A 24,953-nucleotide genomic window follows, 5' to 3' on the forward strand; every position below is an offset into this window, starting at 1 on the left:
ACGTCGAAGAGGGAAAGTAAATGGGTTCGCTTTAGTGGGTTGATAAGTGGGTCATAAATGGGTCCGAGAACACACCCATTTAAAACCCATTTATTTAAGCTTTTACTTTTAAAACCCATTATGGGTGCGTTTGTTTGCGTTTGTTTAAAAATTGTTAGAGCAGAAATAAAAAAAAAGTGTTTACATTTTAACAATTTCAACAAAAACGCGTTTGGTAAACTTGTTCAAGAAATATAATAAGAATAGAAACACGTTTGGTAAGTTTGTATAATTTTTTTATTTCTTTTAATTTTTAATTTTTTAATTTTAATTTTTAATTTTCTTTCTTATTTTTCCTTTTTTTTTCTTTTTTCTTTTTCCTTTTTCATTTTTTCTACTTTTGGCCGATCGGGCCTCGGCCATGGTCGGCGATCGGCCGACGAGAGCGGCCTCGCCCGGCCACGGCGAGGCTCGGCGTCGCCCGGCCCGGCGTGCTCGGCGTCGCCGCCGCCGAGCGAGCTCGGCCTCGCCGGATCTGGGCGAGATCGAGCTTGCCCGGACCGGGCGTGAGGTCGGCCTCGCCGCGCCGAGCCGACAGTGACCCAGAGCCACACCGTCGTCTCCCTCCACCGCATCGGCGACCGCGCTCGACGCCTCCTCGCCGCCACCGCATCGGCGACCGCCCCTCCGCCTCACGCCCGATCGACGCATCGCGGGTCTCGAGCCTCCCAGTTCGCCATCGCGCATAAGATCTCACCGCGCCATGACCCACGACTTCGAGATCCGCTCGATCGTCGACCGCCGCCGCCCACGACTCGACCGGCCGTCCTCGCCGCTCCGCTCCTAGACGTCCGCCGCTCGAGACCCCACGGCCGAGCCCCGCACCGCCGCGCCGCCGACCGCGACCCGGCTCCGTCACCGCTCGCAGTGGAGACGCTCGCGGCGGTTTGTCGGCGTCGGAGAGGACGACGGTGGAGAAGCCGATGGTCTCGAGACAAAGGCGGGCATCGGCGCCGGAGAGTGGGAGGCGCCGGAGAAGACGACGGTGGAGACGCTTGCACGAGGAGAGGCTCGGAGGAGACATGTTCCCTTTTGTTCCTTTTTTGTTTCGATTTGTGTTTTGAAACAAGAAACACAAAATTTGTGTTTCTTGTTTCATTTTTTTTGTTCACGGGAACAAAAGAAAAAAGAAGTAAATGCGTCCAAACGCGTTTACATTCTTTTTGTTCGGGAACAAAAAAAAATAGAAAAATGTTTAAAAATTAAAAAAAAAGAAATATAAACAAACGCAGCCTAAATGGGTTCGCTTTAGTGGGTTGATAAGTGGGTCATAAATGGGTCCGAGAACAGACCCATTTAAAACCCATTTATTTAAGCTTTTTACTTTTAAAACCCATTATGGGTGTAAGCTTGACCCATTAACGACCCATTTAGCTATAAATGGGTCTATAAATGGGTCAATGACCCATTTTGACACCCATATACACAAGTCAATAAAATATTGAAGTCACGGCCATTCGGCAGGTGATAAACATCGCCAAAAAAATAAATTATATCGCCATTGTACAAAATAAAACAAGAGAGAAAATAAATCTTAATTATTTGTGCCAAAAAAATTATCTAAAGCCTATTTGTGGAAAAAAAAAATTTATTTTGCCATTGTACAAAATAAAAACCCTTGGAAGAGAATATATATTACATACACGGTCAATGTACGTTTTTTTTTTTTTTTTTTTTTTTTTTGTTTAACATAGATAATCTCAAAATGGGAGCATAACTATTTATGAAATATATCTACATGCTAAAAATAAAAATTGAATATGTGTCATTCTATAAAAACCAGCTTATATAAAGAAACTGCGACAATGTTAATGCACTAATTAAAAATTTTATTAACGTATGTTGTTTGGAAAGAAGGGAACGGTGGAAGAAAAATTGAAGTAGGCGATAAACAAAGGAAGGGCAATGCCGTGATTTGGCACCTTTGAGTGGGTAATTCCACGAGTTTTCCACCAACGGGAGTGATCCAGAAACGCCGACAACACATATTAATCGAACGGCTGATATTAAACCACTTGAATCCAACGGCTAAGGAGAAACATGACAAAGTTGTGCGCAAAAGCACGGGATCGCAGAAATGACCCTCGCTCCACCTTTTTTTCTTGGCTTCGACATATCAAATAAAATTAGCAAATCACCAACTCCTTCGAAATTTTACAAGTACTTAAAAGATTACCAATGTTATAATGAATATATTCGATTTTCCATTTAAGTTTTAGCAATTTATCTTTTTATCATGCCTTTGTAAGTCTCTACGAAATGTAACATTTGAAACTCTTTAGTTCATATTAACCTAAACTTTTCAAAAGCTGTTTTGTTCATATTATTCAAAATGTAAAAAAGAATATATATTTTTCCACCAAAAAGCTAAATATAATCAAACTTATAAAAACATCATGAAAAATCCGTTTGACATTTGCAAATGACATGCTTTGGCGCTGCATTTTCGATAGAGATTCACTTTCAGCTGATTCTGAAGAACAAATGGATTGCGACTTCATTTAAATGTTAGCAAAAGTGGTGTGTACGGCTACAGCTTTTGAAACTTTACGAAGAAGGTTTCTTGGTAGTATCCTTCTGATGTTTCGGAAGTCATGTAGGTCTGTTCTGCATGGTGGTCATGTGTAGCCAAGGGTTAGACGTGGGTGGGTCCGTTTGAGTGAAGTGGACGGAAGCTGGGAGCCTTATTGTGAATTTTCATGGATTTCTGGTGGGTTTGCTTTGCTGATGGCTTGGAATCCATCTGGTTTTCTTCTCCAGCATAGATTGTCTATTTGGTTATTCAATGGCCCTGAGAGGATGGGTGGGGATGGGTTAGGTGCTTTTCATAATATACGAATTTGTGATCCTGAGTTTGATTGCTAAACTGGCGAATCCCGAAGAATGCTGAGGACTTGTTGGTTGAGGAATGCTGTACAGCTAGCGACAATTATCAGGTCTTTGCAGAGGCTTTTCTCCTTGAAGAAGCATTCTGTCATTCCTCCATTATAACAGCCAAAGTTGGATAGCTCTGTTGATTGGTGCAGGATTGTCTAAGTACATAGTTTTGTTCAATTTCGGGCATGGCTCTTTTATACCTCCATTCGATTGGGTTCTGGCCTCTTTGATAAAGGTTAGCTTGGGGAATTTACTAGGAGAAGAAAAATGTTGACAAGATGCTACACAGTGTACATATCATTTGATGATGTTCATAGCTTCTTTGTGCAGGCTGGCGGTTGAATGACTTCAATGTTAATGACATTGAGTGGGGTTAGTTATAATTTTACGCTGTGGCTCTATATTGTATCAAATAGGTGGTAGGATAGATGCTCAATGGAATTTACTACTGCAAATCTTATAGATTTATTCCCATTAGAGAAGGCCAGACTAATTGACATACGAATTTTGTAATTTTGGAGTGACTTCATCTTTTAGTGAAGCCTAAAATATAAAGAAGGAAAAGGAAACGGTTACACTTGGAAGTCACTGTCGCGGTTTCTTCTGGAGGTATGGAGGAAGGTTGGGGCTTGGACAAAAATGTTATGTCTTAGGGAGCATAGGGTCCTCTTCATGTAAAACATTATGAAATCTCTTCATGTGGTAAAGTTTTCTTAATTTTGCCAAGCAAGAAGCATCTCCGGTTACTAATAGCAAAAATATATGCTTGATTGACGACTATATACTGATTATCTTAATAGATAATCACAATCTCTTAGTTGCCAGAACACACAAGGCTAAATGATGCTCAGATTTTGCAAGTGATCAGTGTGAAATGATGGGCAATACACTTTGTGATCCTCATGATGGTTTCTCTGACTTAATAACATTGACATAGAAATGGTAGATGATTCTGCAGTGGTGGTATTGATTCATCGAAATGGTTGAATGTGAACCTCAAATTCTGAGAGCAGAATTTAAATTGTTTGTGCAACTAGGAAATGAATGTCTTTATATGGAAATTTTCCATGGTTGTAGTCATAATAATCCCTGAAGTGTCAATAATGATGTCATGTAGTTAGATCTCTCTGGGTTCAATGTTTTGATAACTGTTGTCCGAAACTTACTTTTAGAATGGCTTCACTGAAATTTTTTTCTTCCCTGCTTCAATGTTTCTGTCAAGCATATCCTTTTTGTGCCTGTCAACACCGCATGTCACATGCTTCAAGAATTTCTTTTGTGCTGTCAGGTCATGGACATAAAGCGCTTGAACAACATGATGAGTGATCATGGTATATATTCGAGGGAGAGATTGTTAATCCCCATAAGCAACCCTGACATTCTTATCGATTCCACATGCTACATAGAGCGAGATAACCATGCAAAGAGGGAAGTTGCCGTGCTTTACCCAGAAGGCGTCCGGGACATAAGTTCTTTGCTGAAGAGGACAGCCTCTGAACGAGGGAAGAAGAGAATACTCGACTCGCTTAGGAGGAGCATGCAGGTTGATGATGGGACTGCTCAGTACTACTTGTCTATCTCTGATGGTGACCCAAGGGCTGCACTCTCGAAATTCTCCGAAGACCTTAGGTGAGAGAGACAGGTGGGATTGGCCTAAATGAAAGGGTTAGGCAACATTATGGCTGCTTTAATAAGATGAAATGAATGGAGATGGCAGCTTGAAGAACGGGACTGGAATTGAACCTATTTCTCCATGTGTGTGAATCTTCAATTCCACTAAGCCGCATCTATTTCTTTGCATTCTTGGGGCAACTTCAAGCGTCGATTAGCTTGTTTCCCCATCACTCTGTGGATAGAACCTTGTATAATGCATTTGTAATTTGCATTTCATAGTATATATAGTGTCCAAAAGGAGAAGGGTGGTGGCTATTGTATGATTCTCTAATCAAGTGATCAACGTACATATATTTTTAGCCTTTTGCAAAGGAATGGAGCATATGATTTATTTTATGCGTGGACTGACTAATATGTTAACGGAGTAATTTGTGTGTGGATCGACTAATGTTTTAGCGAATGGTCCGAGGTGTTGATAAACTTTCAGCTGGGCTTGTAGATTTAGCTATGGGTGGACAGATCTTTTGAAATCGATGACTATTGTTGTTGAGCAAACCTCTCTTGAGGGTTTGTAATTCGGGAGCATCACCACTGAATCATCACTGACCAGGATTGTTCTGGTGTTCCGTATCCGTAAGTTCAGAAATATTGTTAAGTAACAGTTTGTAAAAAAGATGATCGGCGACGTATTTGGCTTGTGACATGTTTGTACCCAAACATTCATAAAAAACACAGGGGGTTTGTTTGATTGTTCCAAAATTATTGTTCATTCTAATAATTTATAAATATTTAGTCGTACAAGTTGTCAACATGATAAAGTCATTAATTCTTTTATGAAGTTACAGATCCTAATTCAAGCGATACACATTTTTCTTTAATTCAGTTATGAACTAGTTTTGATTCAATTGATACACAAATCTTAATTCATATTAAAGTCATTAATTCATTTTAAGACTTGATTGTATTTTTAAAAAAATTTAAAACTCAATTGTACAATTATGATAAATTTTCAAATTTGCTTGCACTTTTGAAAGTTTTAATATTTTTAATACTCTTATTTCTTTAATCTTTTTGAAAGTTAGAAAATTGTAATTTGGTTGCTGTGTTATTAATAGCTAATATCTCTAATTGAACATTGTTGTTTTTTTTTTTTTGGTAACGCTAATTGAACATTGTTGTTAGCATTTACTTAGTATTTAAAACCAATTAATAAGATAGATTAAAGCCAATTTTTAATCTATCATTAAATATTTTTCGACCGAATTGATCATCATCATTATTATTTTTGGTCGGAATCTATCATTACATTTTACAGTAGTAAAATAACTTATAAAAATAAAATCGGTCCGAAGAGTTTTCTCGAAGTCAATTTTCCCGTTCCGGCCTTCCGTTACTGCACTGCACGAGAACAAGCGAGAGGGAAAAATTGGAAAAAGCTTGAGAAGACGCTCTTGACTTTCGTGCGGTCGGTTACCACCGGCCGGCGCCTCCGGGCTCTCGCCGGCGATCGACTTTCGGGCTAACCGCGCATTGGGTTCCGGCGCTTTTCCCCAGCGAGGATCGTGGGAAGGTTTCCGCAGATGGAGGAGCCGCCACTCCCGACGGAGGAGGAAGGTACGCAGCCCGGTAGAGCGTTGTCGGGTCCGAAGAAGGACCCCGCGATTTTCAGCATCCGGATCGTGTCCATCGACTACTAAATGGCGTGCCCGATCCCGGGCGTCGATGTTTGTTACAGCAGCTTTCAAGGTACGGGCAGTTCGGACGGTGGCGAATATGGGAAGTCCACTGGTCATTAAACGTGGCCATTGGAGTATGTTCTGTTGAACATTTTCTGAGATGCAGGGAAATTTTCTCGAAAGAAAACCTTGTAAATGGAGATATTAGTTTTGGTAAAAAAAAGGCAAACTTCTGAATACCAGGCTAAGATTTCACGTAAAAATCACTTTACATACTTGAATTTTGAAATTCGCAAATTGCATCTTAGGCCCAAACTGCATAGTCCAAAGACCAAATTGCCCTTCCTTCAACAAACTTTAGAAAAGATTATCCCAAAATCATTTCCAAATTCTAAACCCAAACCTAATCATCTCCACCAATCACACCACTCAAAGGCTTCACAGCCACCAGTTGCCATCTTCGGCTGCGCTCTAGATGTCTTAAACCTCTATTGCCAGTCTCTCTCTCTCTCTCTCTCTCCCTCCCTCCCCCATCTCAATATTAACAACACTCTTGAATTGGTGGTTTTTTAAAAGTAGTGGATGGAAATTGGTATGTGCATGAAAGTTGGGATGGTATTTGGATATGTTCCAAAAGGTTATCTTCTATGAGGAAGGTTTTCTTGTAAGAAAAGCTTGTAATAAATATATTAGCTTTGACAAAAAAAAAAGTGTCATGCAATACAGGTGCCTATAGTCATCTTGTTTGTCTATTTCTTTTTATTCATGGTCCAACATCATTTTCCAGGGAGGGGCAGTATTTGACAGAAGTTTGCAGCCGCATGAATCGCATATTCCCTATCTGCTTCAGTTTCTGGTATTATCTTGCGACATCAGTTTATCTTTCTATCTTATCCAAATTTGCCTTTCTCTGGTTCTATAGTGGGTGAGTTTGCAAGGATGGGTCATTAATGCCCTCATGCCCAGACTTGCTATCTTTCATATGTGTGTTTCTTGATGCACTTGAGGTTAATTAGTGGCAGGTTGACTATAACTTATTTGGGATGGGTCTTCTTCATCTAATGAGAATAAGGTTTCGACATCCAATACCAGATATTTTTGCTCCAAAGATATGTAGTGATAATGATCAAGGAATACAGGTGATGGCAAAGTCATATTGTATGTTTGCTGCATTTAAGTCATATTTATCTTCTCTTATATGGCGGATGCCATACAAGACCGTCTTTCTTTTTATGCTTCATATTGTATATGGTTTTCATAATATAAAGGTACGTATGTTTGTGGATAGTCAATGATACTTGGAAGTTCCTCATCAGGTTGACTCGGGTAGGGATGCCCCACCTGGAGACTCCTGTTTGGATATCATCTACGATCCCAGGAAGTTGGAGGTGGCAGCCTCTGGGTAGCTTAGATGCTTCGTCTGGAGACGGGGCTAAACGCCAGAGCACATGTGAACTGGAGACGTGGCTAAACGTGAGATATCCAATGTTCTGGAGAGAATCATGGCCGGACCAGAGAAGAAAAATGCCGTTGTCTCATCTGAAAAGAAGGAGTTGGTTGCTTATCATGCATGGTATCTACGTCCGGTGTAATGTAGCTATGGCTGTTGACCGTATGATGAGAATTTTGCAAGTGGCTGAGCATGCTTTAGTAGGTGCACTGATGCCTGAATAATGAATATGACCCTGTGGCCAAGATATCCATCATCCGCTGTGGCCAAGCTAGAGGACGTACACCTTTTTCGCTCCAAGCGAAGAGAGACTCGAGTCTGGGCTATATACAATAGAAGCTACCCCGAGAATCAGATGGCCATTGCACTTGGTAGAAAAGTTAGTTCTGAATACTTGATCTTACGATTGACCAATAATTGAATGAGCCTAATTAAAAAATCAAGATAGGATAGTGTAATGTATCATATTTAGTGTATCGAGATAGAATAAAGTTGGATATATAGAAACACAGTTTAGATGAAATTTTCCTATAGAAAGTATAAGAAAGGTGGATATAATTTCTTATACTTATGGTATAAAAGCTATTTTTCTCAAATAACAAACTTCTTAAATTAATGAAAAATTAAATATAAATAATATTTGTATTCTAATATAAAATAAAAATTTAAAAATAACAATATATATTGAATTTTTTCACTCCATAATATATGTTTGTATATAATATATATGTATATATATATTTAGTATCAATATTTCTTACATATCTAGGTTTTCGGTCCTATGCAAAGCTAGGCAGGATGGCCCTGCAGTGTTCGCAAGGCTGAAGTTTGAAGCTAACTAGCCCGTGCAATGTGTACAAATATGCTTTTCTGACTTCGGTATCCTTTCCTTTCTCTGCGACCATTTGCTTTCTTATATGGGACTCGTCCCCGAATGTCATTATCTTTCTCGCTCGTAATGGCGAAACTTGCCACAGAAAATGTGCACAAATGCGTGTATTCGGCTCGGATCGTGGCACTCAAGAATCGAAACTTGATCAATTATTCTTTTCTTGACTCGAGTTCGGTTCGCTAACAAAATGCTTGGGGACAACCCAAAGCCACCTAAAGAATGGCAAGAATTAGTCCAATGATCGACAGTGACCAGATGAGAAGGGAAGATGGGACCGAATCCCGTCTAATGATGGTGATTTTGCTATGGGTCGTATGGTTTGTCTATTTTCAGTTTGTTAGTAAATTACCTTACGGATCCTAATCTTCCTTTGGTGTACATAATTATCCATTTTCTTTCTGGCCAGAGGATAAAGTAGTGTTTGAAATGCCATTTTTTCAATTTTTTTGGAGATCGTCAGATAAAAACGAATATAAAAGTAGAAATGTAAATTAAGAAAAAAAAAGTATTACTTTGTCAAATTCAAACAAATACTTAGGTACTAGTTAAGCAACAAAGGAAATATATTGGTAGTCAATACATCGACTTTGTACTTGTAGATTCGAGCTTGGCTCAAAACTTGGACTTGTCTTGAGCTCCGGAGAAATTGAATCAAAGTCCAAGTAGACAGCCGGTGAATCAACCCTTCGAGTGTTAACTACTAAAATTCCACCAATGTAATCTAGGAATTTCTGAGAGTGGCCCAAAAAAATTACTTTGTATGAAACTTGAATGCATGACTCTTGTTGAGAGTATCGTAACAACCTGAACAATATCGGATTACTACAATAGAACAAAATAATTTCCTCTCTTATGTAAATCTAATAGGAAACGATATAATAAAGCAATATAAATGCCAAGCATGCAAACACAAGACCATTTTTTTACGTGAAAAGTCTCCTCGGTATGAGAAGATAAAAAACCATAGGACTGGAGTCCACCCAAATTCTTCACTATTAACAAAATTGGGTGAATAAAGTTCTTAGTAAATACTAGAGGCACATAGTAAAGATTTCAAGAATATCATTCTTGATAATACACATAAATTTCACAAGAGATGTTCAACTCACGAAAAATCTGATGTAAGGAGCTTCATTTGAAAATCAAACCATTCATATTTGAGAAAAATATTCCACAAACAAACTAACAAAATTTCAGCTCAATCATATACTACTCTCAAACCAGATTTTCTACTCTCTCTTTTTCTTGTCATTGCATCTCAACTAATATCCTTTGCGGCTATCACATAAAAATAGTGAAAACTCCTATTTATCCATATGACTTATAATATGCGCTCAAGCCCTTGAGCTTACAATTCATTTGACTTCCTCCGCATGAGAGGGAACTCAGCCAATAGACCTGTGACCACAATTTGGTCTAATAGAGTCGGAATATTAACCGGTTAGAGATTACACAAAAATTGGTTCTTTTGTAAAAATATATGGTTGGTCTCTTCTACTTTATGATTCATGGTTAAATGATCAAGTTTGAGATTACACAATTGGTGTCATTGCAAAATGCCAAGACATGAATTTTTTGACGTACTCATATCAAAGAGACAACTGTACACTAAAACTTTCATTTTTGGGTTAGAAATTCTTTCAAAAGAGAAAATACTGTCTTTTTGGAAACCTTTTTATCGAAACTCTTGGCTGCACTATACAGATTTTTTACTGATTCCACGGCGTTCGCTGTTTCCACGAAAATAGTTTCTCTTCCAGTCACAAGAGGACATCTTAACGGTGATCTTGTCAAGAAATTTAATTTCATACCTAAACTTCACACACAGAACCACCTACACAAGCACTTTTGAGATTCAGCCTTTGCTAAAGAATAGCACGATATCAAAGCTTTGCAAAGGACTACTACACCCCATGAGAAGTGGTCACTTGATATCAAGAATCCTATGAAGAGTTTTAACAACCTGGAGCACATGATAAACGCCAGTGGCAAAGAACTTTGGAACGCTTTCCATAATGTCTCATGACAAAACTCATTGCTATCTGCATTGCCATCTCGTTCTCCAAATTTCATGGAAACAGATTAAATCTACTCAAGAAGTATCGGATTAACTAATTATCAATACATGAAGACATTCGAGATCATAGCATCCCAATTTACCCCATGAAAGATGAGGTACTAATGCATAAACATCATTTGCTTCAAGACCAAAATCTGGGGACATGTCTTGCCACAGATTCAAGGTGTCTCTAATTAGTTCACAATCGGACCGCAGTTAGCAGAGACTTCATTAGCTGGCCGATGAAGAGGAACACGACAGACTTGTGTAAGCAATTAGCAACACTTTCCTTGCTTGTGTTTTGGAACGGAACTGGTGTTGATAGAATTATGTTGAAAAGGCGATGTGCAAAAACTCCAGAACAGAAAGATGAACATGTACTTGTTTGTTCCCCAATATCCAATTAGTAAAATCAGCAATTCAGTATAGTGTGATGGAAGACGAATTTGGACTTCACAAATTCAACACTGCAAACATGAGACTGAGCTTTTCAATCAGAAACCTATCTGACAACGTTTGAGGGATATTGTCACACCAATAAATTGATAGAAAATGGAGGAGATTGTCATCATGCACCCTTGTATATAGGTTTTCAGGTGAAATTTCACAGCTCATATAGTATAAGCACATAAGTTTTTCATTCATAGTTATGGCATTACTGGTTATCCATACCTCCCTCTGCAGAGCTTCATCAAGTTCGGGAGTGATATGGTAGAATGCAACTGCATCAAGCAACTCTGCATCAGGATAACATACAAGGATATCAACAGGTACGTATTTGATTAACAGAGAGGTAGAACCTAATGAGCATACATGAAGCAGATTCAATTGAAAACACTCAAGTCAGTCATTTGGGTATAGACCATATCACATCTTCGGATCTTCACCAACATCAAAACTTCCTCAGGACACTCTAGCTGGCACACTAGCCTCTTCAAGGTTGGCACGGCAAATGGCCCTGAGTTGTTGTTGATGCTTCCTCTAAAAAATCCCTCCTCTTCATTTTGATCGGTCTCTGGTATGGAATTTGAAGCTTCTTAGACAAGTTAGCCAGACCTAGATCAATCATTTGATAAAACAATTCCATGTCAACAATAGGATTAGACAGGATGAAAACTAATTAGCCAATTCTTGAGCCTCTCGACCCAACTTGTTTCACAGAGCAGGCAAAAATTGTCCCAATTGTGCAAAATGTCATCTATATGGCTCTTTGAATCGAAGTCCAAAAGTAATCCTTGATCATTACATAGACCAACCAGACCTGGCACAAAAGCAGTACAAGTTTACCTTGTTTGATAATCTTTTAAAACAACAGTTCAACCACTGGTAATAAAAAGCTGATCAACAATCATACATCACAGAAAATTAGAAGGTGTTTCCTCTAAGCAGGATATCTTCCATTAGTCTAATTTGACAAGAAAAAACTCACAACGGAGTCCAAAACGGCCAAGGACTTTTCCAAAGAAAATATTAATCTCAGACGGAGGGAAAAATGGTTTTTGGGCGCAGTTTGCAATATTTAGTAGCACAAGATCATTTTGCCTTTAGATGAAAAATTCAATCCTTGGTTTTAGGAGAGGGAAACCGTTAAATCACTAGGTTACCGAGGTTGACAATTTCATTCATTGCCTTAGAAGCCGCGACTCTGTTCGCAATCTGCAAAAGCTGCCAAAGGAAGGATATATGAAGAGATAATGCCATGGTGCAGTCAACAGCAAGTACACATTGGCAAATCCGGAGTTTCTAAAATCAAGCAACTAGACCCTCAGTCGGGAGCAAAAGTATCACTCTATTTGCTTGCTCTGGCCCTAGGGTGAACAGTTTACGAGATGACCAATGCCTTCTATCGTACGTAGATCCACATTTTGGTTTACATCTTGATCTTGACTGAAGCATCATGTCAGCTTCTATGACCAATTGTTCCACTCCTCCAATTATGTAAGACTATAAATTCAGAGAACGACAGAATATGATATTCCCACATTACTTTCGTAATTTCTAAAGACACGTGTTCCGGGAAGCTTTGGTATCGTCTCCAATGAGTCGCACCCAGAAATATCCAAATAAATCAAATCCAAGTTTTCAAGTCCCCGAAGTTGAGTTTCCTGCAGTCTCGTAACACTAGAGATCGTAACTTCTCATAGGCCAACAAATCTGGCAACATCTCCATTCATTCATCCTGTGATATTCATGTCCCTTAGAGATCTTGATTCCTCAACCCCAGCAATCTCCGTGACACAGAGAAAATACTTCAACTTGAATTTGTCTAAATTTTGAATTTTCGACAGGTTTGGTAGTCTTCCTAGGAATTTGCACTCATCTGTGTATATGTTTTGGCAAGACAAGAATCTCTCGAGGCTCTTGACACTATGTACATTGCAGCAACCATTGATCCTCAACTCTTATGGTCACAAAGCATGATAGGTCAGGTAATCTTTCAATGGACCCACAACAACATATATACAATGCCTCTAAGAACTTTGATCTATCAAGACCTCGAATTTCCACTAGATTGTCACAACAACTAGCTGTTAATTTCTTGAAACACCGTACTTCTGAAAGGATTAGCCTTTCAATGGAATTGCAGTGTAATATATGTATCTCCTCCAAGAACTCCAAATTATCAAGGCTCTGAATTTCAACTAGATTACGGCAACATTCAACATATAATCGTTCCAGCTGATTTAATTGTGAAATGTCCAATCTTTTAATGGAACCACTCTCCTATTGAAAATTTTTTCAAGTACCCAAATCCATCAAGCTTAGGCAATATTAACTTGGGAGAGGAGGCAACATAATGTTTTGAGGGTCTTGAGGTAAGCTCCGGAATGTATTCAAGTAGATTGCATCTAAAAAGATCAAGTACTTCCAGATTGATTAGGCAAGAAAGCTGGGGCAATTTGGGACTCTAACCAGAAAGCGTAAGATATTTTAAGTCGAAAGGAAGCTCTGCTAACACCCGGAGGTTGTCACAGCCTTTTAAGTCAAGCATTTTGAGAAAAGAAAGATTTCGGATGCTTTCCGGTAGGTTAGACATTTGTGCATTAGTGATTTGGAGAATCTTGAGCGAAGACAAGTCACCAATTTCATTTGGATCCCCTTCCGACTACCACAATTCATGAGAAGTAGACTCCGCAATTTTTTCAACCTCCCAATAGCACTGGATAACTTTTCAATCGCAAAATAATTCATGTTCAAATCTTGTAAATTCTATAAATCCCCAATTGAGCTAGGGATTACTCTCAAAGACCGACAAACTTCTAGATTAAGGTGCAAGAGAGAAGAAAGATTCCCAATTGAGCTAGAGATATCCCAAATTGGGACAAACTTGGGCTTTGACCTTCTTCAGCTTCCTTAGAGAACTGATTGACATTGAAAGCTTTTTAATTCGAGTCCAACCTACATTAATTTCTTTTAGTTCTTCTAATTTGCCCACTTGCTCTAGCAGCTTCTTGAGACAACAACACCATCTCAAGTCCAAGTAAACAAGTCTCTTGACTTTGCCAATAGAAGTGTGGATTAGCGTCGGTCTGGTACAAACCCATGAAAATAATCCACACCGAACGCTCGCTTAAAAACGGCATTTCAAGAAGCACTTCACGTATCTATCAACAACGGCTTATCAAGACTCTTTGTCCAAAAAAAAAAAAAAAAAAATCCTAAGCAAAACAAAATATCATATATACCATTGCCAGCGAAAGTGCAAATTTCCATAGTGAAGGTTGCTGCATCAAATAGGAAACAAAGTCGGAATCATATTCGGTCAACCAAAACCAAATTTTTAACATTCCTATTTTATCCTTTCCTTGGCCGACTGCACTAACAAGGACATATAATTTGTGTGCCCCTCTCCATTTAATTTTGTTTTATGATCAAGAAGAGCCCGTGTACTTCACTTTATTGAAACTGAATTTTATTCTACAAACTCAAACTCAAGATATATTTTAATACTATTCACTCACGCTGGCTATAGGATGAAGAATCTTACTAGATGACAAATGCCTTCTATTGTATGTAGACACATTTGGGTCTACATTTTGATCTTGGCTTAAGCATCAAGTCAGCTTCTTCAACCACCATCATGACTCCTTCAACTATGTAAGACTAGAAGTTCAGGAAAGTATAGAACCCTGTCAAGGAAAACCTTCTTGTCAAAAGAAAATAGTGATGAAAAATAAGTTATGAATCTCAGAAGAAAAATGGTATTTTATGGCTTATTTACCTTTGTTAAGGAAACGTGGCTCGTCTCATTATTGTAATATGGGTATAAGATCTATCATATCATTATCACTGCAATATAATATTTTGATAGTCCTTCACATATGGCTGACTTTCATAATTTCTCATGATGTGTGTATTAGCTAACATATGTATTGTTTGCAATGAGTCGCACCCAGAAATATCCAAATAAATAATATCCAACTTTTCCAATCCCCAAAGTTGAGTAAGTTTCTTGCAGTCTCGTACCACTAGACGTTCTAACTTCTTACATCCTGACAAATCGGCAAAGTCTGCATTGATACACATCCTCTGATATCTATGTGTGTTAGAGATCTTGATTCCTTAATCCCAGGAATGTCTGTAATATGAAACGAATACTTCAATGTGAAATTCTCTAAATTTTCAAATTTTGACAGGTTTGGTAGTTTTTCTAATGATATGCACCCCGTTATGTATATGCTTCGGCAAGACAAAAAGCTCTCGAGACTCTCAACATCATGTAGATTGCGATAGTCATTAATGTTCAATTCTTTCAAGGTCCCAAAGCATGATAGGTCAGGTAATCTTTCAATGGACTTACAAAAACATAGATCCAATGTTTCTAAGAACTCCGTCCCATCAAGACCTCGAATTTCGACTAGATTGTCGCAACCACTAGCTGTAAATTTCTTCAAACACCATACTTCTACAAGGATTAGCCTTTCAACTGACTTGTGATATAGCTAGTATAAGTACCTAGAGGGGGGGTGAATAGGTATAACGAGTAATTTCTAATGATAATCGCACAATACTAGACAGTTGATAGAAATGAGACAACTTTTCCTCGTCAGTAAATAAACAACAATCAAAGTAAGACTTGAGAGTAGGGAAGAGAAAATTGAACACGAGGTTTATAGTGGTTCGGCTTATTTCAAGCCTACGTCCACTCTTCTGCACTAACAGCCCACTGGCTGGATTCCACTATGAACAAAGAGATATCACAGCACTGTTCTTCCTTGATTTCTTGGTGTAGAAGATCTACCACACTCTCTCAAGGTATCACTAAGTATAAACTCTCTTTGTGTGTACAGTTTCGCTCAATATGAATCGACTAATAATCAAAGAGCTTCAGACTCTGGAATTTTTCTATCGAGCACTTACTAGAATAACTGGAACGTCTTCTTTTTATACTCCTTTATGCCATCATACCTGTTGGCACTTACCAAAGGAATTCTTCCAATCTTCCCGTTGGATGAGAATCAATTAAGAAGGTCATTCGAGCTATTAAAGGAACATGTCGATAGCCCATCAATCATGTTCGCTCATACAATCGGGATCTTGGTTTCCAAGAATAGAACCTTCCAAGAATATTTCGTCAATCATCGGATCTTCAAACGATCTTGATTTCGAATAAATAATCCGTTATATCAAATCCAGCCAAGAGATCTTCTCCAGTTGATAAGATCAAATCCTTAACCAAACACTTTAGCTCTGGATCGTCTTCGTCGCTAGATTAGAAACTGTCAATGAGAGTAGTCTTGAGTCTTGAGTCTTGAGTCATGTGTGCTAAGTCTGGTGATCTGAAAGTCTTTAGACTCAAAGTACAAGGGTCTCGACTTCCGGACTAGATCGATAGAAACGTTTTGTCGCTTCAAAACACTCTAGAGAGATTTCTCCAACAATCTCCCCCTTTTTATGGTGACAAAACTTTCTGTAGATTTGAACAACTTTGACTCCGCAAAATATTACTCAAGCGGTATGGATATCTCATAAAGATTAATAACTCAACTAGACTCGCATCCACGGAAAATAGGTTAGTCTTTCATGAGTAAAGCCATACAATAACACTTGATATAAATAATGCAACAGTCAATTTCAAATCCACATACTCAAGTCATACTCAAAAATAAATATCCAAACAAACTGAAATTAAAGACAGATAAAATCAAAGTTCAGTTCAATAAATATCAAAACAAACTGAAATTAAAGAGATAAAATCAAAGTTCAGTTCAGTTCAAAGCTGGCAATTCTCCCCCTTTTTGTCATCATTAAAAAGGTGAGAAAGAGTCAAGTCTGCTTGGGAATGCGCACAATCTGGAAATCTCCCATCGACTGTACAACGCCTTCCAACCTCTTCAAGTCTTCCCTTAGACGAGTCACCTCTACTTCTTTGGCATTTGCTTGAATTTGATGAGCGAGGTCTTGCATTTGATCCGACAGGGTAATAGAAGACGCTTGTCCAGCATTCTTCATGACTTGAAATTCACATTCCAAAGCATATATTTGACCCTGCATTTCTAGAAGAAGATCAAGGATACGACGAAAATCTGCGGTATTGTCCGTCTACGTGCTTTGGCATTTGCTCTATCGATGGAGTAAAGGCGGACGATAGAACTTGGTGTAATTGCGCAAATTTGGCGTTGAGGTGTCATATCCTTCCTCGGGCATTTGAGAAGCCTGAATATCTTCTGATTTGCTTGCGAGCAACTCACACCTTCACTGTGATCAGGATATGGTGTAGTCCTTCCTTGCTCGTCATCTCCCCCTGTTTCTAAGGCCTCCATTAGGGAAGAGTGATGGTCATGTTCAGTAGAATCTTGATTGCCTTTCTCTCCAGCTTCATCTGCAGACTTTTCTTTGACTGCTTCTTCTTCTTCAACTTCTTTCTCCTCTTCTTCTTTTTCTTTCTCTTCTTTCTCTCTGCTTCTTTTCCTTTCTCTTGTCGTTCCATTGATTCGGATACGTAACGGCGAGTCTTTTCAATGCCAAGGCAGAGATAGTGAGTTCATCCTCTTCATCTTCATCCTCTAAGATTAGAGCTCTTTTCTTTTTGGATGGAGCACCCATGGGCTCCTTCCCTTTCCTTTGATGAGAAGAGCGGATGAGATTTAACTGGAGTTTTCACTTTAAACTTCTCCATTGCCTTATCAAGCTCTTTCAGACGCATTTTTGTCAGTATTTTCAAACCCACCACCATTTTGTCGCATGGTCGAACACAAAGAGTCTGTGGAGGTTCGATGTTCAAGTGTTTGAAGATCTTAGTCACAAGACCTGAGTAAGGTAACTGGCCCTTATCCTTCACCATTGCTCTGTACATGTGAAAGAGAATGGTGTGAGGAAGAGAAAACTTCTTTCGAATTAATCGCGTACATCAATTTCGCCTCGAATTAGACACGTCTGTCTTGGATGTTGATTTTGGCCACGAGACAGTTGATCACGATTTTGTGCAAGAAGATGTTGATGGCATGCATTCTTGTGTAGTTAACTCTTCCTTCGTACTCCTGTCTTTGACAAGTTCCAAAGTGTGGTACGAGCGATTGAAACCTTAATCGGTTGATATCGTCCTCTTTCAACTCCAATTATGTCGCCAACATGTCCACATCTACCTCATAGTCTTGGTCTCGAACATCGAAGGATATTCTATTCGCATCTAAAAGCCGAGATTCGAATAGAAATATGCTGTCAATTGTGCATAGCCGTCGTGGTGTCGAGCAAAATTGCTCTAGTTGAAGCGAGATTGAACTTCTCCTTCAAGTTCACATTGATGGCATCCGGAAAATCAAAATCAACGCTCTTGGGGTTTATTACCCCCCGTTTCAACAATTTGAAGAACAGATCCTCCTGTTCCTTTGATTTGAACAACTCCGTTCTTTTTCCCTTCACTTTCGCAGCAACACCCATCCTGAGTTGGAATTCTCTAAATAGTTTATCATCATCATTCCCATTAGTCGGATTAAATCCCCCTACACGAGGGTCACTTGGAATGTTCGCAAGTGCTTCCTCAGCCTTTCCTTTGGAAGCAATTCTCAAATCCTCCATCCGTCGCAAAAAGATATACTCATTTTTATACCCTTTGTCTTTAAGGAAGACATCCACATAGTTCAGTGGTGTACCTATGCTTTTCAAAGCACGATAGAGCTTGTAAATAAAAGAGGGTTTTGGACTCTTACAGTCTCGCTTCCTCGATTATTTCTTCCGTGGAAGTTGATCCACACTCGTGGGGTAGATAATGGAGATTGACGTGGCTGAGAGTGAATCGGGCTCTGTTCTTTGTCTCGGTAACTCTTCTTCCGGGTGAGATCGAAATGGGTAGGACCCTCCCTCATTCTGTGGTCCCACCTTTGCGATTCTTGAAGACCTTCTAGAAGAAGACATTGTTTCTTGTCGTTGAAAGACTCCTTGACTCGCTTTCCCAAGAAAAGATGACAACTTTCTCGAAGATGAACACGAAGTCGAGACAGGATTGGGAGGAGAATGCCTTTTTTAGGGTTTTGGAGTTAAGTGAAGAAAACAAATGACTGTATATAACCCAGTTAAAAAAAAGGAAAAACCAATAGACACAAAGGAAAGTGAACAGTCGTCCCCTTTTTTTAAAATCGATAACTGCCTTTTTAAATAGAGGTTATCTTTTTGAAAAGACAAGAATCCGTTTTTCTCAGAAATGAAAGATAAATCAAATATAACTGAACGAATGATCGTACCTTTTCGAGATTGAATATTAAAACAACTTACAATCTATGGCCGTGAATAATCGAGTCTGAGAGTTTGAGAGTCTCTAGACTTTGATTTCCTCAAGCTTCAAAATGTTGAGTCTGGAACGGATGATATCGAATTGATTCTTCTCCAAGGGCTTTGTGAATATATCTGCTAGTTGGCTCTTTGACTCAACAAATTGAATCGAGATTTTTCCATTTTGAACATGTTCTCTAATGAAGTGATGTCGAATCTCTATATGCTTTGCCCTTGAGTGAAGGATTGGATTTTTAGTAAGATTGATTGCACTGGTGCTGTCACATCTAATCTCAGTGCATGAGTCTTCAATTCCAAAGTCTTGTAGCTGTTGTTTTATCCACAGGATTTGCGAACAACAACTTCCAAGAGCTACATACTCCGCTTCTGTTGTAGAGAGAGCCACAGTGTTTTGTTTTCTTGAAAACCAAGACACTGTCTTGTTCCCAAGCAATTGGCAAGTTCCCGAGGTGCTCTTTCTATCAACTCTGCAACCGGCTAGATCTGCGTCTGAATATCCAAGAAGATTAAAGTCTCCCTTCTTAGGATACCAAAGACCGATGCTTGAAGATGAAGCAACGTATTTAATAATCCGTTTCGCAGCACTGAGATGAGATTCTCTAGGGTCTGATTGAAACCTAGCACAGATGCACACACTCAACAAAATGTCAGGTCTAGAGACAGTAAGATAAAGAAGTGAACCGATGATACTCCTGTACAGCTTTTGATCAACTTTCTTCCCTTCTTCATCTTTGTCTATCTTCAAAGAACTTGACATTGGTATGTCGGTCTTTTTGCACTTTTCCAGTCCAAACCTTTTGACAAGATCATTAGCATATTTTTCTTGATGAATAAAAGTTCATTCCTTCAATTGTTTTACTTGAAGTCCAAGAAAGAAGGTTAACTCTCCCATCATACTCATTTCAAACTCATCTTATATAGACTTAGAAAATTTCTTACACAGACTTTCATTAGAGGATCCAAAAATAATATCATCCACATATATTTGAACAAGTAGAAAGCTTTTGTTTTCCTTTTTGATAAATAGAGTAGTATCTACTTTACCTTTGACAAAACCATTTTGTATTAAAAACTTACTTAGTACGTCGTACCAAGCTCGAGGTGCTTGCTTTAAACCATACAAGGCCTTTTCAATCGAATCTTCAAACCCTGGTGGTTGTTCCACATAAACTTCCTCATGGATAAATCCATTTAGGAAGGCACTTTTGACGTTCATTTGGAATAACCTGAAATTTTTATAACAAGCAAAATCAAGCAATAATCGAATAGCTTCTAACCTTGCTACTGGTGCATAGGTCTCATCATAGTCTATCCCCTCTTCTTGCGTATATCCTTTGGCCACGAGTCTTGCTTTGTTTCTTACAACTTTTCCTTTCTCGTTCATCTTGTTCCTGAAAACCCATTTAGCTCCAATAACATATTTACCTTTTGGTTTAGGAGTCAATTCCCAGACATCATTGATACTTGAATTGCTCGAGCTCTTCTTGCATAGCTTCAATCCAGTTTTCATCTGATAAAGCTTCTTCTATGCTTTTGGGTTCTATTTCAGAAACAAGTGCCACAGCACTAGACTCTTCACGCCTTTTGGATCTGGTGCGAATTCCTTCATTAATTTCGCCAATAATGAGATCTTTGGGATGACTGGATTTATGCTTCCGATTCTTGGTTGATTTGTCGATTGATGATCTCTTTCTTTACTTGAATCTTCACGAATAACTTGATCTGGTTTTCAGTCCGAGATGCTTCTTGAGATGTAAGCTTTGAAGAGTCTGGAGCAGGTTCAGATTCTTCATGTTGAGTCTGACTGGATTCATTTTGCATTGAATCTTGAAATTTGACATTCATTTATTTAGAGAGTAATTTGTGTGTGGATCGACTAGTGTTTTAGCGAATGGTCCGAGGTGTTGATAAACTTTCAGCTTGGGCTTGTAGATGTAGCTATGGGTGGATATCTTTTGAATTCGATGCCTATTGTTGTTGAACAAACCTCTTGAAGGTCTGTAATTTGGGAGCATCACCTCTGACCAGGATTGTTCTGTTATTCCGTATCAATAAGTTCAGAAATAATGTTTAGTAACAATTTGTTAAAAAATAGATCGGCGACGTATTTGGCTTGTGATATGTTTGTACCCAAACTTTCATTAAAAATATCGGGGTTTGTTTGATTATTCCAAAATTATTGTTCGTTTTAATAATTTATAAATATTTAGTCGTACAAGTTGTTAACATGTTAAAGTCATTAATTCTTTTATGAAGTTACAAATCCTAATTCAAGCGATACACAATTTTTTCTTTAATTAAGTTATGAACTAGTTTTGATTCGAGTGATACACAAATCTTAATTCATATTAAAGTTATTAATCCATTTTAAGACTTGATTGTAATTTTTAAAATTTTAAAACTCAATTGTACATTTACGATAAATTTTTTAATTTAATTACACTTTTTGAAAGTTTTAATATTTCCAATACTCTTATTTCTTTAATCTATTTGAAAGTTATAAAATTGTAATTTGATTGCTGAGTTATTATTGTTTTTTTTTGTGACTCGGGAACCCGCGCACCGTACCAACACGAACAGCCCGAAAGGGCTGAGGTAACGGGGGGTAAATCCTGGGGGCAACACATGCTAGCCACCACATGCCACATGATAAGTCACCCTACGACGCCCGGGAATTGAACTCCTCCCCTTGCGTTAGGGGGAGAAGCTTGCCGCATGGCCGGCGCCACCCGGGTAGGTGGTTTGATTCTTTGAGTTATTAAAAGCTGATATCTCTAGTTGAAAATTGTTGTTAGCATTTACTTAGTATATAAAACCAATTAATAAGATAGATCAAAGCCAATTTTTAATCTATCATCAAATATTTTTTTGGCCGAATCTATAGTTAAATATTTTTTTTTGGTCGGAATCTATCATTATATTTGACAGTAGTAAAATAACTGATCCGAGGTAACTTATAATAATTCATCGGCCCAAAGATAGAATAAGCGAGAGGGAAAAATTTGGAAAAAGCTTGGAGAAGACGCTCTTGACTTTCGCGCGGTCGGTTATACACCAGCCAGCGCCTCCGAGCTCTCGCCGGCGATCGACTTTTGGGCTAACCGCTCCCTGGGTTCCGGCGCTTTTCCCCAGCGAGGGTCGTGGGGAGGTTTCCGCAGATGGAGGAGCCGCCACTCCCGACGCAGGGAGAAGAAGGTTCGCAGCCCAGTACAGCGGCGTCGGGTCCGGAGAAGGACCCCGCGATTTTCATCGTCCGGATCGTGTCCATCGACTACTACATGGCGCGCCCGAACCCGGGCGTCGATGTTTGTTACAGCAGCTTTCAAGGTACTGGCAGTTCGGACGGTGGGGAATATGGGCAGTAGGGGAAACATAAAAATGAATGGAAAAGACTCGTTTTTTAACTGTGCCCGTAACGGTTATGTATAGTCGCGGCGTGGGAACGTTGTTGGGTCTTGCTGTTTCATGGAGCTGTGGCTGAATTGGTGTCTTAGAATGGGTCTTGATATTGTCTTCTCCCAGAGGGGAAGCGGGGAAACAGATAGAAAAGACTCGTCTTTTTACTGTGCCCGCGACGGTTATAGGTAGCCGCGGGTGGGAACGTTGTTGGGTTTTGCCATTTCATGGAGCTGTGGCTGAATTGGTGTCTTAGAATGGGTCTTGATGTTGTCTTCTCCTAGGAACAGCGATGATTTTGTAGTTATTCTATGATTTTATCCTAATAAAATGTATGTACCGCATCTTCGGTAAAAAAAGAATGAGAGTCTGCTCTCATATTTTGAAGCATAATTTTTGTGTTCGCTTCTTTGGTTATGGAATCTAGTGGTAAGTAGGAAATGCCAGAGAAGCCTGTGGTTTGAATCTGGAAGCTGTTAGTTTTGTTTGCTAGAGTAGGACTCAATCAGTTACTGCATTGCAGACAAAAGTTTGTTTACTTTCTTATGAGTGCAAGGAATATGCTTGGCTTAGTGTTCTGTTATGAAGAACTTATCAGTTTGTCAGTTTTTCCGTGGATGTCTTATTCAGACTTCTTGTTGGGGCTGCTGGATTGATGTGAAGTAATTGCCTGGCATAGATATACGCAAGGATTGATTAAAATTGTAGCACAGTCATGGAATCAGCACATTGGTGTCTTGATAATTTATTACATGATTGGTTTGGTTGCTTAGAAAATCCAGAGAGTATTGAATATTTTTCTTAATATTTGGTGGGCATTGTTCAACTCATCGTCTTCTTCTGTAGAATGATGATTACCTTTCGTTTGGAGAGTGTAGTTGTCTTGATGATGACATATTTGAAATTCGCTTTTTTGTTGCTGATGCAAAGAGAAGAAGGTGCGCTTACAGTTCCCATGTGGCGTAGTCCCATGTCAATCTTTAAAATTCTGTGTGAGGATTTGACCTTTAACCTGCAAAAATAACAGTTACATTTACTATACAGTAGCTAGAAATTTATCTAGAAATATCTACTTTTGTATGTTCATAATCTTGTTCATGATTGATTGATGAAGGTGAAAAAGTGAATGAGGTTCCTGTAATAAGAGTATATGGTTCAACTCCTGCTGGTCAAAAACTTGCTTACATGTGCATAAGGTGAGTGTAGTCCTTGTTTATTTGTAGTTTTTTAATTGTTTCAAGTACTTGCTTTACATCCCTTGAGCTGTGGAGCAATGAAAGTAACTTCCTTTCTGCCGATGAAGAATTTAAACCAGCATGGGTTTACAGACTTGAGTTGAGGTATATGCTACAAGATAAAAGGCAAATTCAGGATGCAGAAAGTTTCTTCCACTTTCTGCTCGCAAGAGGCACCATATTGGCAACAGTCTACTTTCTTTGACTGGCTGGACACTAGTTGAATGTCTAAATAACAAATGAGGAGCCTATTGTGAAAAGCACATGATGCTTATCATGGCATAGCTTATGAGACAGCAATATCTTGTACATTTTTTTTCGTACTGGTTCTAAATTATGTTTTTTTTCCTTGCAGGCTTTACCCTATTTGTATGTACCATGTACAGATATTCCTGTCCATCCAACGTCTGAAGGTACTTGTGCGTGTTACAGATGCATAGGCTGCTTTGTGCATATCTTGGTTTGAAGAAATTAATCAACGTTTCTCTCAGTTCACAATACCTCTAGCATGTAGCTTGTATGTTTTCATGGTGATATGTTCTTTTGGCAACATGGCTGTGGTTTTACTTGACCAGTTTTTGTCAATGTCCTCGTAATATAATGTTGTTGTAGACTTTATCTCAATTTCTTTGAATTATTTGTGCTTTTATATATTTCAAATTCATGTTCTGCTGCTAGCGTGGAATTAATTGGTCACTGTTGAATTGCACAGGGGATGCATTTACAAATGCTGTCTCTCTAGCCATGGAGAAAGCCTTGAAGGTATAATTTGTCATTCTTCGAAAATATTAAGTCCTAGCTTTAACTTTTCTTGCGATTCACTTGCTAGTTTGTATCTGAAAGGATTGTTTTGTGAGTTACCGCAGCTCAAAGGCAATGCTGGCGTGGCAACACGTGCATGGTTGCAGCCTTGTACGGGCAAGGAGATATTATGGTTATCATGCATCTGAAGAGCTGTTTGTCAAGATATACCTGTATCCATAAA

At 38.8% G+C, this 24,953-nt stretch overlaps 1 long non-coding RNA gene across 2 annotated transcripts; it reads right to left on the reverse strand.

Moving 5' to 3' along the window:
• Positions 1-11,319: 11,319 nt before the first annotated feature.
• LOC120292148 lies at positions 11,320-15,532 on the reverse strand. Of its 2 annotated transcripts, XR_005549836.1 has the most exons (3): positions 14,830-15,532; positions 14,596-14,737; positions 11,320-11,663 (listed from the first exon to the last, which is right to left on the reverse strand). It is a non-coding gene; the product is annotated as an uncharacterized LOC120292148 (long non-coding RNA). The 2 variants fall into 2 exon arrangements; XR_005549835.1 differs by having other exon boundaries at positions 14,596-15,532.
• Between the last annotated feature and the right edge of the window lie 9,421 nt (positions 15,533-24,953).

The sequence above is a fragment of the Eucalyptus grandis genome, chromosome 3 (genome assembly GCF_016545825.1).
Source record: "Eucalyptus grandis isolate ANBG69807.140 chromosome 3, ASM1654582v1, whole genome shotgun sequence".
In the NCBI taxonomy this organism is placed as follows: Eukaryota; Viridiplantae; Streptophyta; class Magnoliopsida; order Myrtales; family Myrtaceae; genus Eucalyptus; species Eucalyptus grandis.